The sequence below is a fragment of the Carettochelys insculpta genome, chromosome 1 (assembly GCF_033958435.1).
Source record: "Carettochelys insculpta isolate YL-2023 chromosome 1, ASM3395843v1, whole genome shotgun sequence".
Lineage (NCBI taxonomy): Eukaryota > Metazoa > Chordata > Testudines > Carettochelyidae > Carettochelys > Carettochelys insculpta.
Genome location: NC_134137.1, coordinates 1,022,970 through 1,036,188, shown reverse-complemented (window position 1 = coordinate 1,036,188; position 13,219 = coordinate 1,022,970). Strand labels below are relative to the sequence as shown.

General features: G+C 52.9%; 1 protein-coding gene across 2 annotated transcripts in view; it reads right to left on the bottom strand.

Annotated features, from left to right (window-relative positions):
- HPX (hemopexin) overlaps positions 1–13,219 on the bottom strand; it is a 50,470-nt gene that overhangs the window by 14,144 nt on the left and 23,107 nt on the right. The gene's annotated exons all lie outside the window — the stretch shown is intronic.

Here is a 13,219-nt window from a genome sequence, read left to right as displayed (position 1 = left end):
GCTGAACGGTCCACCACAGACATGGTTTTCTCTGTTAGGCAACTACAAGAAAAGTGCAGGGAGCAGAACAAACCTCTGTATGTTGCCTTCATCGACCTGACCAAGGCATTTGACTTCATCAGCAGAAAAGGTCTGTTCGTGATTCTGGCTAAGCTCGGCTGTCCCCCAACTCTGCTCAGCATTATTAGGCCCTTCCATGAAGGTATGAAGGGGACCATCATATACAACAGATCCACATCTGAACCCTTTCAGATTCTCAGCAGAGTGAAGCAGGGGTGTGTGCTGGTTCCAACACTGTTCGGCATCTTCTTTGCAGTTTGCTCAAATGTGCCTTCGGAACTGCTACAGAGGGCATCTCTCTCCGCACGAGAACGGAAGGCAACCTCTTCAAACTGTCGAGGCTGAGAGCGAAGACCAGGGTGCTTACGAAGCATCTAAGGGAGTTCCTTTTTGCTGACGATGCAGCTATTGCTGCTCACGCTCAGCAGGAACTGCAGTCACTCATAACTCGCTTTGTGGGTGCATGTATGGAATTTGGCCTCACAATCAGCTTAAAGAAGACCCAGGTGATGGGCCAAAACGTGGGTAACGAGCCATCTATCAACGTGCTAGACTACGAACTGGAAGTCGTCCATGAGTTCGTGTACCTAGGCTCGACGATCTCGGACAACTTGTCACTTCATAGCGAGATCAACAAGCGCATTGGAAAAGCCGCCACAACGTTCTCCAGGCTGACGAAGAGAGTATGGGCTAACAATAAGCTCACTGTACACACCAAGGTGCAGGGCTACACAGCCTGTGGTTTGAGCACACTGCTGTACGCCAGTGAAACATGGACTTTGCGCTCAAAACAAGAGCAGCGGCTCAACACGTTCCAAATGCGCTGCCTTAGGCGCGTACTCGGTATCTCATGGCAGGACAAGGTCCCCAATAGCGCAGTGCTTGAGAGGGGAGGCACCGCCTCCATGTTCACCCTTCTCAAACAGAGGCGTATGCGCTGGCTGGGCCATGTCGCGCGCATGATGGATGGCCGAATACCGAAGGACCTCCTCTTCGGCCAACTGGCGTCTGGAAAGAGGCCGAAAGGGCGACCTAAATTGCGCTACAAGGACACGTGCAAGCGTGACCTCAGCGCTTTCTCGATCAGTGTGAACACCTGGCATTCGCTCGCCTCAGACAGGCACGCCTGGAAACAGGGAGTGAAGGAAGCTCTTGCTATGTATGGAACTACCTTGGTGAAGGAGGCACAAGACAGGAGAGCCCTCAGGAAGATCGGTGCCCGTGATACCAGAGCGACACCTGCGTACTGCTGCTCACAGTGCGGAAGGGACTGCCACTCCCACATTGGATTGCACAGCCACAGAAGACACTGCTCAAATCAGTCCAACTGGGGCGCAAACCCATGATCCCTTGGGATCGAAGGATGCCTGCTACTACTACTATTACATAGTCAGTGTTGTGATGGGGTTCAGGGGTCCCCCTGCACTGCACCCCATCCACTGGGAGGAGTGACTCTCACTCAGCAGGTACAACAGGAGGTTTATTAAGCAACAGAGGCCCAGTTTCTCACAGAAGCATCAGTGCAGCCAGCAGAGACAGTCCTTCCAACCCATCCTGGGGAGAAGAGCCCGAGGGGGGCCCCTCTGGGGTGTAGCTTTCCCCCTCCTCAGGCTGGCTGCCTTCCAGCTCTCTCTTCCCCCAGCCTCTAACTGCCGCCCCCCATTCAAACCCAGCTCAGCTCCTCCCTCCTCTTTGTTCAGGGCAGAGGTGTTACCTGCCAGTCTAGGTTATAGCCCCAGGGTCATCCTTAGCCACTGGGAGCTGCTCTGCTTGTCTCTCACATGCACTCCCCCCACTCCATCACAGGTGTATTTCTTGAATCATGCTTTCTCTGCCATATTTGATCCCCCCAGCCCACTCCTTTATAAACCAAACAGGCCTGGCTCTTTCAGGAGTCCCTCACAGCTGATGCCCTAGCACTTTGACTGGCCTCGCCACTCTCCTCTGCACCCTCTCCAAACTCTCCTCATCCTTCTTGAACGGCGGTGCCCAGAACTGGACACAATACTCCAGCTGAAGCCTAACCAGCGCAGAGTAGAGCGGAAGAATGACTTCTCGTGTCTTCTTATAGACTAACAGAAAAGTTTAGAGCATGAGCTTTCGTGAGTTAACTCACTTCTTCAGATGCTGGTCTTTTCTGTTAGTCTATAAGGTGCCACAGGACCCTTCATTGCTGCTACAGATCCAGACTAACACGGCCACCCCTCTGATACTTCTCGTCTCTTGTTCACAACACACCCGTTAATGCATCACAGAATCACGTTTGCCTTTTTTGCAACAGCATCGCACTGTTGACTCATATTTAGCTTGTGGTCCACTATAATCCCTAGATCCCTTTCTGCTGTAGTCATTGCTAGACCGTCTCTCCCCATTCTGTATGTGTGACACTGATTGTTCCTTCCCAAGTGGAGCACTTTGCATTTGTCCTTATTAAACTTCATCCTGTTTACCTAAGACCATTTCTCCAATTTGTCCAGATCATTTTGAATTATGACCCTATCCTCCAAAGCAGCTGCAACCCCTCCCAACTTGGTATCATCTGCAAACATAATAAGCGAACTTTCTATGCCAATATCTACACTGTTAATGAAGACATTGAACGGAAGTGGCCCCAAAAGTGACCCTTGCAGAACCCCACTTCGTGTGCCCTTCCAATGTGATTGCGAACCATTAATAACTGACCTTTGTGATGGAGTGGGGGGAGAGCATGTGTGAGTCAGGCTGGATGTGAGAGGCCAAGGCAAGCAGAGCAGCTCCCAGTGGCTAAGGATGACCCTGGGGCTACAACTGGCAGGTAACACCTCTGCCCTGGACAAAGAGCAGGGAGGAGCTGAGCTGGGTTTTGAATCGGGGGCGGCAGTTAGAGGCTAGGGGAAGAGAGAGCTGGAAGGCAGCCAGCCTGAGGAGGGGGAAGCTACACCCCAGAGGGGCACCCCTCGGGGTCTTCTCCCCAGGACGGGTTGGAATGACTGTCTCCGGCTGCTGTGCTGTCGCTTCTGTGAGAAACTGGGCACCTGTCGCCTAATAAACCTCCTGTTGTACCTGCTGAGTGAGAGTCACTCCTGCCAGCGGATGGGGTGCAGTGCAGGGGGACCCCTGAAGCCCATCCCAATCTCCAGTCCGTAGAGGACCTGATCGAGCTGGCGGTCCTGGAGAGATTCTACGAGATGTGACCACCTGACCTGAGGGTGTGGCTCGTGGACCGGAAGCCAGGGGACTCACACAATGCAGGGAAACTGGCAGATGACTTCACAAACAGTTGGGCCAGGTTTGAAAGTGACCCCCACAAAGAGAGGGAGTCCCAGAGAGAAAGGGAGTCCCGGAGGGAGAGGGAGTCCCGGAGAGACCGAGAATCTCAGAGAGACCGGTTCCTGACCGTACGACAGAGGGGACCACCTCTTGGGCGAGCCCAGGAAAGAGGGTCCGGCCACCCACCCCCCAGAGAGCCAAACAGAGCCTGGACAGAGCAGCCGGACCGAGGGACACAACAAGACCCAGGCTGTAATCGCTGTGGGCGAAAGGGGTGTGATGGGGTTCAGGGGTCCCCCTGCACTGCACCCCGTCCGCTGGCAGGAGTCACTCACTCAGCAGGTACAACAGGAGGTTTATTAGGCAACAGATGCCCAGTTTCTCACAGAAGCGACAGTACAGCAGGCAGAGACAGTCCTTCCAACCCGTCTTGGGGAGAAGACCCCGAGGGGTGCCCCTCTGGGGTGTAGCTTCCCCCTCCTCAGGCTGGCTGCCTTCCAGCTCTCTCTCCCCCTAGCCTCTAACTGCTGCCCCCAATTCAAAACCCAGCTCAGCTCCTCCCTGCTCTGTGCTCAGGCAGAGGTGTTACCTGCCAGTTGTAGCCCCAGGGTCATCCTTAGCCACTGGGAGCTGCTGCTTGCCTCAGACATCCAGCCTGACTCACGCATGTACTCCCCCCACTCCCTCACATCTCTCCCCCCTTCCAGACCAAACTGAGCGGGGTCACTTAGCCAGTGACCTGGGGAAGTTCGGGGACCTCACTGCGTGACAGGGCATCGGCTATGGTGTTGTTGTTCCCCTTGACGTGGACCACCTCCATGTCGTAGTCCTGCAGGAGCAGACTCCACCGCAGGAGCTTGGCATTGGCCCCTTTCATGTGATGCAGCCAGGTCAGGGGCGAGTGATCGGTGTACACGGTGAAACGCCGTCCAAACAGGTACGGCTGCAGCTTCCCCAGCGCCCACACCATGGCCAGACATTCCTTCTCTATGGCTGCGTAGTTCTGCTCCCGAGGCAGCAGCTTCTTACTCAGGTACACGATGGGGTGTTTCTCCCCTTTGTCATTCACCTGCATTAGCACCGCCCCCAGCCCCACGTCTGAGGCATCAGTGAACACCAGGAAGGGTTTGTTGAAGTCTGGATTTGCCAGCACTGGGGCCCTGACCAGAGCCTCCTTCAGCGCTCGGAGGGCCTCTTGGCACTGCTCGGTCCAGACCACCTTGTCAGGCTTTCCCTTTTTACACAGCTCCATGAGGGGGGCTGCGATGGTGCTAAAGTGGGGCACAAACCTCCGGTAGTTCCCCGCCATCCCAATGAAGGCCTGGACCTGTTTCTTAGTCTGGGGTGTTGACCAATCTCTGACAGCCTCCACTTTAGCTGGCTCTGGCTTTAAGCAGCCACTGCCCACCATGTGGCCCAGGTAGGTCACCTCAGCCATTCCCACCTTGCACTTCCCTGCCTTGATAGTCAGCCCAGCCTTCTGGAGTCGGTCCAGCACCTGCTTGACCTGGGACAGATGGTCCTCCCATGTCTGGCTGAAGATGCAAATGTCGTCCATGTAAGGTGGGTGGTGCTGACAGTGTGTACTCGGATTGGGCCGAGTCCACCCCACAGACCAGCTCCTCAGGGGGACCAAATGCTCAGAGGTCAGTTTACAGAGTGGGGGCGGCACTACCTCTGTGGAGCAAGTGTCTCACACCCCTCGAGGTAGACGGGAGAAAGGTCACGGGGTTCTGGGACACAGGCGCTGATGTGACGCTGGCCCGACCCGGGTGGTGGCACCGGGCCGCATGATACCCAATTCCCACCTGATGATAACAGGAATTGATGGGACCCCTTTCAAGGTGCCCATGGCGAGGGTGCACCTGAAATGGGGGGACAAGGAAGGCCCCAAGGAGGTGGGCGTGCACAGACATTTGCCGGTGGATGTACTGATGGGGGCGTGACCTGGAGAACTGGCCAGGTGAACGCCCTCGTACCCTGGTCCTGACCCTTAGCCAAAGAAAATGAGGGGTGCGTTCCCCAGATTCAGGGGTACAGGCCCAGCCAAAGTCACAGGAGCCACAGGGGCCAACCCTGAGAGAAAGGGGGGCCCCAAAAACCAGATCTCACAGGCCAGGGGTGCTGGAGCCAGGCAGGGATGGGGAAGTAGCTTCCGCCCCTGCCCCAGCCGAACAGTTCCAGGCAGAGCAGCAGAGAGACCCCTCCTTGCAGAAGCTGAGGGAACTGGCCAGTCTCAGCCCAGCTCCACAGCTGGGGGAGGGCTGCAGGGAGAGACTCCTGTGGGAAAAGGGATTCCTGTACCGGGAATGGGCTCCCAGACGCAAAGCGGAGCCATGGAAGGTCCAGAGGCAACTGGTGGTTCCCCAAAAGTACCGGCGCAGGCTGCTGTACCTAGCCCATAATGTCCCGCTCGCAGGACACCAGGGGATCCACCGCACCAGGAGAAGGTTGTTACAGAACTTTTTTTGGCCAGGGATCTTTGCAGCTGTCCGTCTATATTGCCTGTCCTGCGATCCCTGCCAGAGGGTGGGGAAGACCCCGGACAAGGGGAAAGCTGCCCTGAGGCCACTGCCCATCATAGAGGAGCCTTTCCAGAAAGTGGCTATAGACATAGTGGGACCCTTCAGCAAGGCAACGCATTCGGGGAAGAAATATATTTTGGTGGTGGTAGATTTTGCCACGCGATACCCAGAAGCAGTGGCCTTGACCTCTATCGACGCTGACACCGTGGCGGATGCACTGCTGTCCATTTTCAGCAGAGTGGGGTTCCCCAAGGAGGTCCTCACAGATCAGGGATCCAACTTCAGGTTGGCCCTGCTGCAAAGCTTGTGGGACAAGTGTGGGGTCCAGCACACCTGGGCCACAGCCGACCACCCGCAGACCAATGGGCTGGTGGAGAGGTTCAATGGGACTCTGAAGCAGATGCTGAGAACCTTCATGGATCAATACCCCCATGACTGGGACAAGTACTTACCCCACCTGCTGTTTGCATACAGGGAGGTGCCCCACGAATCCACGGGGTTCTCCCCATTTGAGCTGTTCTATAGAAGGAGGGTACAGGGACCCTTGGACTTGCTCAGAGAAGAGTGGGAGGGGACGGCCTCTCCTGAAGGGGAGTCAGTGGTACAGTATGTACTGACCTTCCGGGAAAAGCTCACCGAGCTCATGGGCCTGGCCAGGGAGAACCTCTCCAGGGCCCAAAGGAAGCAAAAGGTCTGGTATGACCGTAACGCCAGGGCCTGAGCCTATGCCACCGGGGACCCAGTGATGGTCCTTGTACCTGTGCGGCGGAACAAGCTGCAAGCGGCCTGGGATGGGCCCTTCAAGGTCGTCAAACAGCTGAATGAGGTGAACTATGTGGTGGAACTGTCGAACCGGGCCCACAGCCACCGGGTCTATCATGTGAACATGATGAAACCTTACTGGGACAGAGAGAACTTGGTGCTGGCCGTGTGCAGACACTGGGAGGGGCAGGGGGATGATCCCTTGGTGGATTTGCTCACAAGGACTGGAGCCGGCTCCTTGCTGGAGTCTATTCCCCTCTCAGACTAGCTGACACCTGCCCAGCAGATGGAGATCAAGGAGGTGCTGCATTCGCACCAACAGCTCTTCTCGGACAGACCCGGACGCACTGACCTAGCTGTCCACCGAATAGAGACAGGCACCCACGCCCCTATCAAGTGTGTGCCATTCAGAGTCACAGGGAAGACGGCTCAGGACATAGAGCGGGAGGTTGAAGACATGCTGGCTCTGGGGGTGATCCAACCCTCCTCCAGCCCCTGGGCCTCGCCCGTGGTGTTAGTCCCTAAAAAAGATGGGTCTGTTCGGTTTTGTGTGGACTATCGCAAGCTTAACGCCATCACTGTATCGGACGCCTACCCCATGCCCAGGCCTGATGACCTTTTAGACAAGCTGGAGGGAGCCCATTACCTCACCACCATAGACCTCACCAAGGGGTACTGGCAAGTGCCATTAGACCAAGATGCCTGGCTCAAGTCGGCTTTCATCACCCCGTGGGGCTCTACAAGTTCCTGGTCCTGCCCTTTGGCCTCAAGGGGGCACCCGCTACCTTCCAGCGTCTGGTGGACCAGCTACTGAAAGGGATGGAGAGCTTTGCCCTGGCTCACATGGACGACATTTGCATCTTCAGCCAGACGTGGGAGGACCATGTGTCCCAGGTCAAGCAGGTGCTGGACCGACTCCAGAAGGCTGGGCTGACTATCAAGGCAGGGAAGTGCAAGGTGGGGATGGCTGAGGTGACCTACCTGGGCCACATGGTGGGCAGCGACTGCTTGAAGCCGGAGCCAGCTCAAGTGGAGGCTGTCAGAGATTGGCCAACACCCCAGACTAAGAAACAGGTCCAGGCCTTCACTGGGATGGCGGGGTACTACCGGAGGTTTGTGCCCCACTTTAGCTCCATCGCAGCCTCCCTCACGGAGCTGTGTAAAAAGGGAAAGCCTGACAAGGTGGTCTGGACCGAGCAGTGCCAAGAGGCCCTCGGCGCGCTGAAGGAGGCTCTGGTCAGGGCCCCAGTGCTGGCAAATCCAGACTTCAACAAACCCTTCCTGGTGTTCACCGATGCCTCAGACGTGGGGCTGGGGGTGGTGCTAATGCAGGTGAATGACAAGGGGGAGAAACACCCCATCGTGTACCTGAGTAAGAAGCTGCTGCCCCGGGAGCAGAACTACGCAGCCATAGAGAAGGAATGTCTGGCCATGGTGTGGGCACTGGGGAAGCTGCAGCCGTACCTGTTTGGACGGCGTTTCACCATGTACACCGATCACTCACCCCTGACCTGGCTGCATCACATGAAAGGGGCCAACGCCAAGCTCCTGCAGTGGAGTCTGCTCCTGCAGGACTACGACATGGAGGTGGTCCATGTGAAGGGGAACAACAACACCACAGCCGATGCCCTGTCACGCAGGGAGGGCCCCGAACTTCCCCAGGTCACTGGCTAAGTGACCCCGCTCAGTTCGGTCTGGAAGGAGGGAGAGATGTGATGGAGTGGGGGGGAGTGCATGTGTGAGTCAGGCTGGATGTGGGAGACAAGCAGAACAGCTCCCAGTGGCTAAGGATGACCCTGGGGCTACAACTGGCAGGTAACACCTCTGCCCTGAGCACAGAGCAGGAAGGAGCCGAGCTGGGTTTGAATTGGAGGCGGCAGTTGGAAGCTGGGGGGAGAGGGAGCTGGAAGGCAGCCAGCGAGAGGAGGGGGAAAGCTACACCCCAGAGGGGCACCCCTCGGGGTCTTCTCCCAGGACGGGTTGGAAGGACTGTCTCTGACTGCTGTACTGACACCTCTGTGAGAAACTGGGCATCTGTTGCCTAATAAACCTCCTGTTGTACCTGCTGAGTGAGAGTCACTCCTGCCAGCAGACGGGGTGCAGTGCAGGGGGACCCCTGAACCCCATCACACCCTTTGTGTATGGTTATCCAGCCAGTTACGCACCCACCTGTTAGTAGCCCCATCGCGACCGCGTTTCCCTAAATCGCTGATATGCTGGTCATGTGCTATTGAATGAAATGCTTTACTAAAGTCTAGGTATACCACATCCACCCTTTCCCCTCTACCCACAAGGCTTGTTTTCCTGTCAGAAAAAGCTATCCGGTTGGTTTGACATGATATGCTCCTGACAAGTCTGTGTTGGCTGTCACCTCTGTGCCAGATGTTTGCGGAAGGATTCCGTAATTATTTGCTCCATGATCTTTCCTGGCACTGAAGTTAAGCTGACTGGGCTGTAATTTCCTGGGTTTTTCTTGTTTCCTCCTTCATAGATGGGCACTACATTTGTTCTTTTCCAGTCTTCTGGAATCTCTCCCAACTTCCATGACTTTTCAAAGTCATAGCTAGTGCCTTGGAAACCTCCTCTATCAGCTCCTTGAGGATTCTAGGATGCATTTCCTCAGGCCCTGGTGACTTGAAAACATCTAATTTTTCACCTTTTCTTTCCCTAGTTTAACGTCTAGCCGCCCCATTAACGCTTCCATTAGTTATGTTAGGCATCCAGTCTCCGTCAATCTTGTTTTTGAAAACTGAGACAAAGAAATCATTCAGCACCTCCCCATTTCCCTGTTTTCTATTATTTTTTTCTCTCTCTTCATTGAGCAATGACCCTGCCCTGTCCTTGGTCTTCCTCTTGCTGCTAATATATTTGTAGAATGTCTTCTTGTTTCCCTTTACGTCTCATTTTGTACTTTTGCCTTTCTAAATTTGCCCCTCCATTCCTGTGTTATTTGTGTATATTCCTCCTTTGCACTTTGACCTAGCTGTCACTTTTTACACAATTCGGTTTTGATTTTTAGGTCATTCAAGATCTCCTGGTTAAGCCAAGATGGTGTCTCGCCACACAGCCCGTCTTTCCTGCACAAAACAATGCTTTGCTCTTGCGCCCTTAGTAATGTTCCTTTGAAAAACAGACAACTGTCATCAACTGTTAACTGTTTTTTCTTCATAGTCTTGCTTCCCCTGGGACCTTACCTACCAGGTCTCTGAGTTTACTCAAGTCTACCTTCCTCAAATCCCTTGTCTCTGTTCTGCTGTTCTCACTTTCACTGGTTTTTAGCATCGTGAACTCTCTGATTTCATAGTAACAGAGAGGCGGCCGTCTTAATCTGTACTCCTGTGATGGAGGGTGGGGGAGTGCATGTGTGAGACTCAGGCTGGATGTGGGAGACAGGCAGAGCAGCTCCCAGCGGCTAAGGATGACCCTGGGGCTATAACCTAGACTGGCAGGTAACACCTCTGCCCTGAACACAGAGCAGGGAGGAGCCGAGCTGGGTTTGAATTGGAGGCGGCAGTTAGAAACTGGGGGGAGAGGGAGCTGGAAGGCAGCCAGCCTGGCGAGGGGGGAAGCTACACCCCAGAGGGGCACCCCTCGGGGTCCTCTCCCCAGGACGGGTTGGAATGACTGTCTCTGCCGGCTGTACTGACACCTCTGTGCTGAGCTGGGGCTCTGTCGCCTAATAAACTTCCTGTTGTACCTGCTGAGTGAGAGTCACTCCTGCCTGCGGACAGGGTGCAGAGCTTGGGGACCCCTGAACCCCATCACAATTCCAACAAAACAAAGCAGCAGAAATGTAGCACTTTAAAAACTAGCAAAATTATTTATTTAATGATGAGCTCTCGTGGGACAGACCCACTTCTTCAGATCAAGTCTCTGATTTCATGGTCACTTTCTCCCAAGCTGCCTTCCACTTCCAAATTCTCAACCAGTTCCCCCCTATTTGTTAAAATCAAATCTAGAACTGCTTCCCCCCCTCTCCAGTAGCTTTTTCCACCTTCTGAAATAAAAACTTATCTCCATTGACTTGCAGGAACTTGTTGGACAATCTGTGCCCTGCCATATTCCTTTCCCAATGGACGTCTGGAGAGTTGAAGTCCCCCATCACCAGCAAATCCTGAGCTTTGGACTATTTTGTTAGTTGTTTAGAAAATGCCTCATCTACCTCTTCTACCTGGTTAGGTGGTCTGTAGTAGACTCCTACTATGACATCACCCCTGCTTTTTGCACCTTTTAACCTACCCCAAAGAAACTTAATGCATCTGTCTTCTCTGTCCATCTCCAGCTCAGTCCAAGTATTCACATTTTTAATATGTAAGGTAAAGTCTCCTCCCTTGTTTCCCCTGCCTATCCTCCCAGAGCAAACCATACCCTTCTATGCCAATATTCATCACCATCATCAACAACCATAGGCTAAGCACCCACTGGTGTCCAATGCCTCTCTCACTATCTCCTTCCACCTCTCCATGTCCAGCGCAGAGTGGCTTAGTTTCTGTACACTAGCTCCGCACCAATCTACTACATCATCTATCCATTCTCTGTGGGCTCTGCCTCTCCTATTCAAACCCTCCATTATGCCAAATACCAGGGTCTTGATTTTTTGTTAGTCGTTCATTCTGCAAACATGCCCAAATAGTTGTAGCTTCCGTTTTATAACCTTCTGCAGCAGATGTCTTTCGGCTGTATCTTTCTATCTAATTCCTCATTGGTGACCTTCTGCATCCATCCTATTCTCAGAATCTTCCTGTAACAACTCCTTTCGAATGCCAATATTCTTCTTTTCGAATCTTTCATCATCACCCCATGTCTCACATCCGTACAACATGCTGCCAAATACACACATTTTCAAGACGCTCAGCTTTGCTTCTAAGTGATTCTTTTTGCTTTCCATATCTTATCCATCGCCTTCACACTCGCTCTTGCTTTCTCTGTTCTAGTCACTATTTCCTTCTTACAGTCTAGATCATACGTCATGTTGCTCCCCAGACACGTGACCTTCTCTGTGTTCTGTAGTTCGATCCCATCTACACTGATCTCTCTTCCTACTTCCTTATCTCCAAATACCATTGTCTTCATTTTACTGATGTACATAAAAGTCCATACTGCCTCCCTTCCTCATTTAGCACAAGCACTGTTCTTGCTAGCTTCTCTTCATCTTCTTCAATAACTCTATCATTTGTGAACCTCACATTGTTGATTCTCAGCCTGTTCACAGATAACTCTTCTACCTCTTCCTTGAACTTGTCCGTCGCTCTCTTTAGGTGTGTGATGAAGACACTTGGCGATGTCGGATCTCCTTGTCTCATACCTCTACTCATTCTAAACCCGACTCTGCATGTTCTCACCACTGCCTCCACATTGTTGTTGATATTCTTCAACAACCATACCAGCCTGCTGTCTACTCCATATGTGTCCAACAGCACCCAAGTCACTTTCCGATCTATACTGTCAAATGCCTTCTGAAAATTGACAAAGCCAATATAGATGTTCTTGTTCTTTCACTGAGCTTTCTCCGCTATCAGTCCTAGTGCCAATATCTGCCATATGGGTCTTCTGTCTTTCCTCAACCCCTCTTGCTCCTCAAGCAATAGAAGAGGCAATTGAGCAGACTGTTCTGGAAGAAGAGAAGATCAATAAGAAGTGGATTACGCAGGAGACACTGAAGTTGATCCAAGAGAAGGGAACGCTGAGGATCAGAAGGGATGTTTCTGAGAGGGCGGAACAGTGATATAGAGTGAAATGCAATGAGGTAAGGAAAAGCAGCCAGAAAGGGTAAGATGAAATGGTTAGAGGAGCAGTGTGATGATATTGAGAGGTATTACGAAACAACAAGAAGTCCTGTGGCACCTTATAGACTAACAGATATTTTGGAGCATGAGCTTTCATGGGCACAGACTCACTTCGTCAGATGCACGAGTGGAGGTGTGTTTCCACAGAAGGATTTAAAGATGGAGGTATCACGGCGAGTGTAAGCCCAGGGAGGTGTATAAGATGATTGGGAATACTAACAGGAAGTGGAGCTGAAGTAGATAGTGATCAAAGAGAAGAACAACGAGGTGCTCATGAACAGGGAGAAAGTTGTGCAGTGATGCATGAGGTATTGCACTGATCTGTACAAAGCACAGTTGGACCTGAGTGTCTCAGAGGGCCTGATCGAAGAACTGAAAGAGACATCGCCCCCGAGCATCGAGAGCGAGACCGATATTTCAAAGGAGGAAGTAGAAAGAGCAGTGAATGATACCGATGGAGAGACTGAGGTCGCAGGTAGAAGAATATCTAGCAGATGAGCAAGCAGGATTCAGGCAAGACAGACGTACCATACAGCAGATTTTAGCACTAAGACTGACAGCAGAGAAAGCTCAATGAAAGAACATCTACAATTGCTTTGTTCCTGGAAAGGGAACAGCATCCCGTGGTTGAGAAAGCCAAAGACGTCCTGGAAACACCTCTCTGCAGCCAGGCATTCATTTCCAGGAGGCACCTGCGTCTGCCTGGGCCACTACCTCTGACCAGGACTGAAGGACCACATGAGCAAGGGGATAAAGGGGACTCTGAGGTTCCTCCATCTTTGTCTTCACTCCAGCCCATCACTTCAGGAGCATCTCTGCTATGAAAAGAACTAGAAG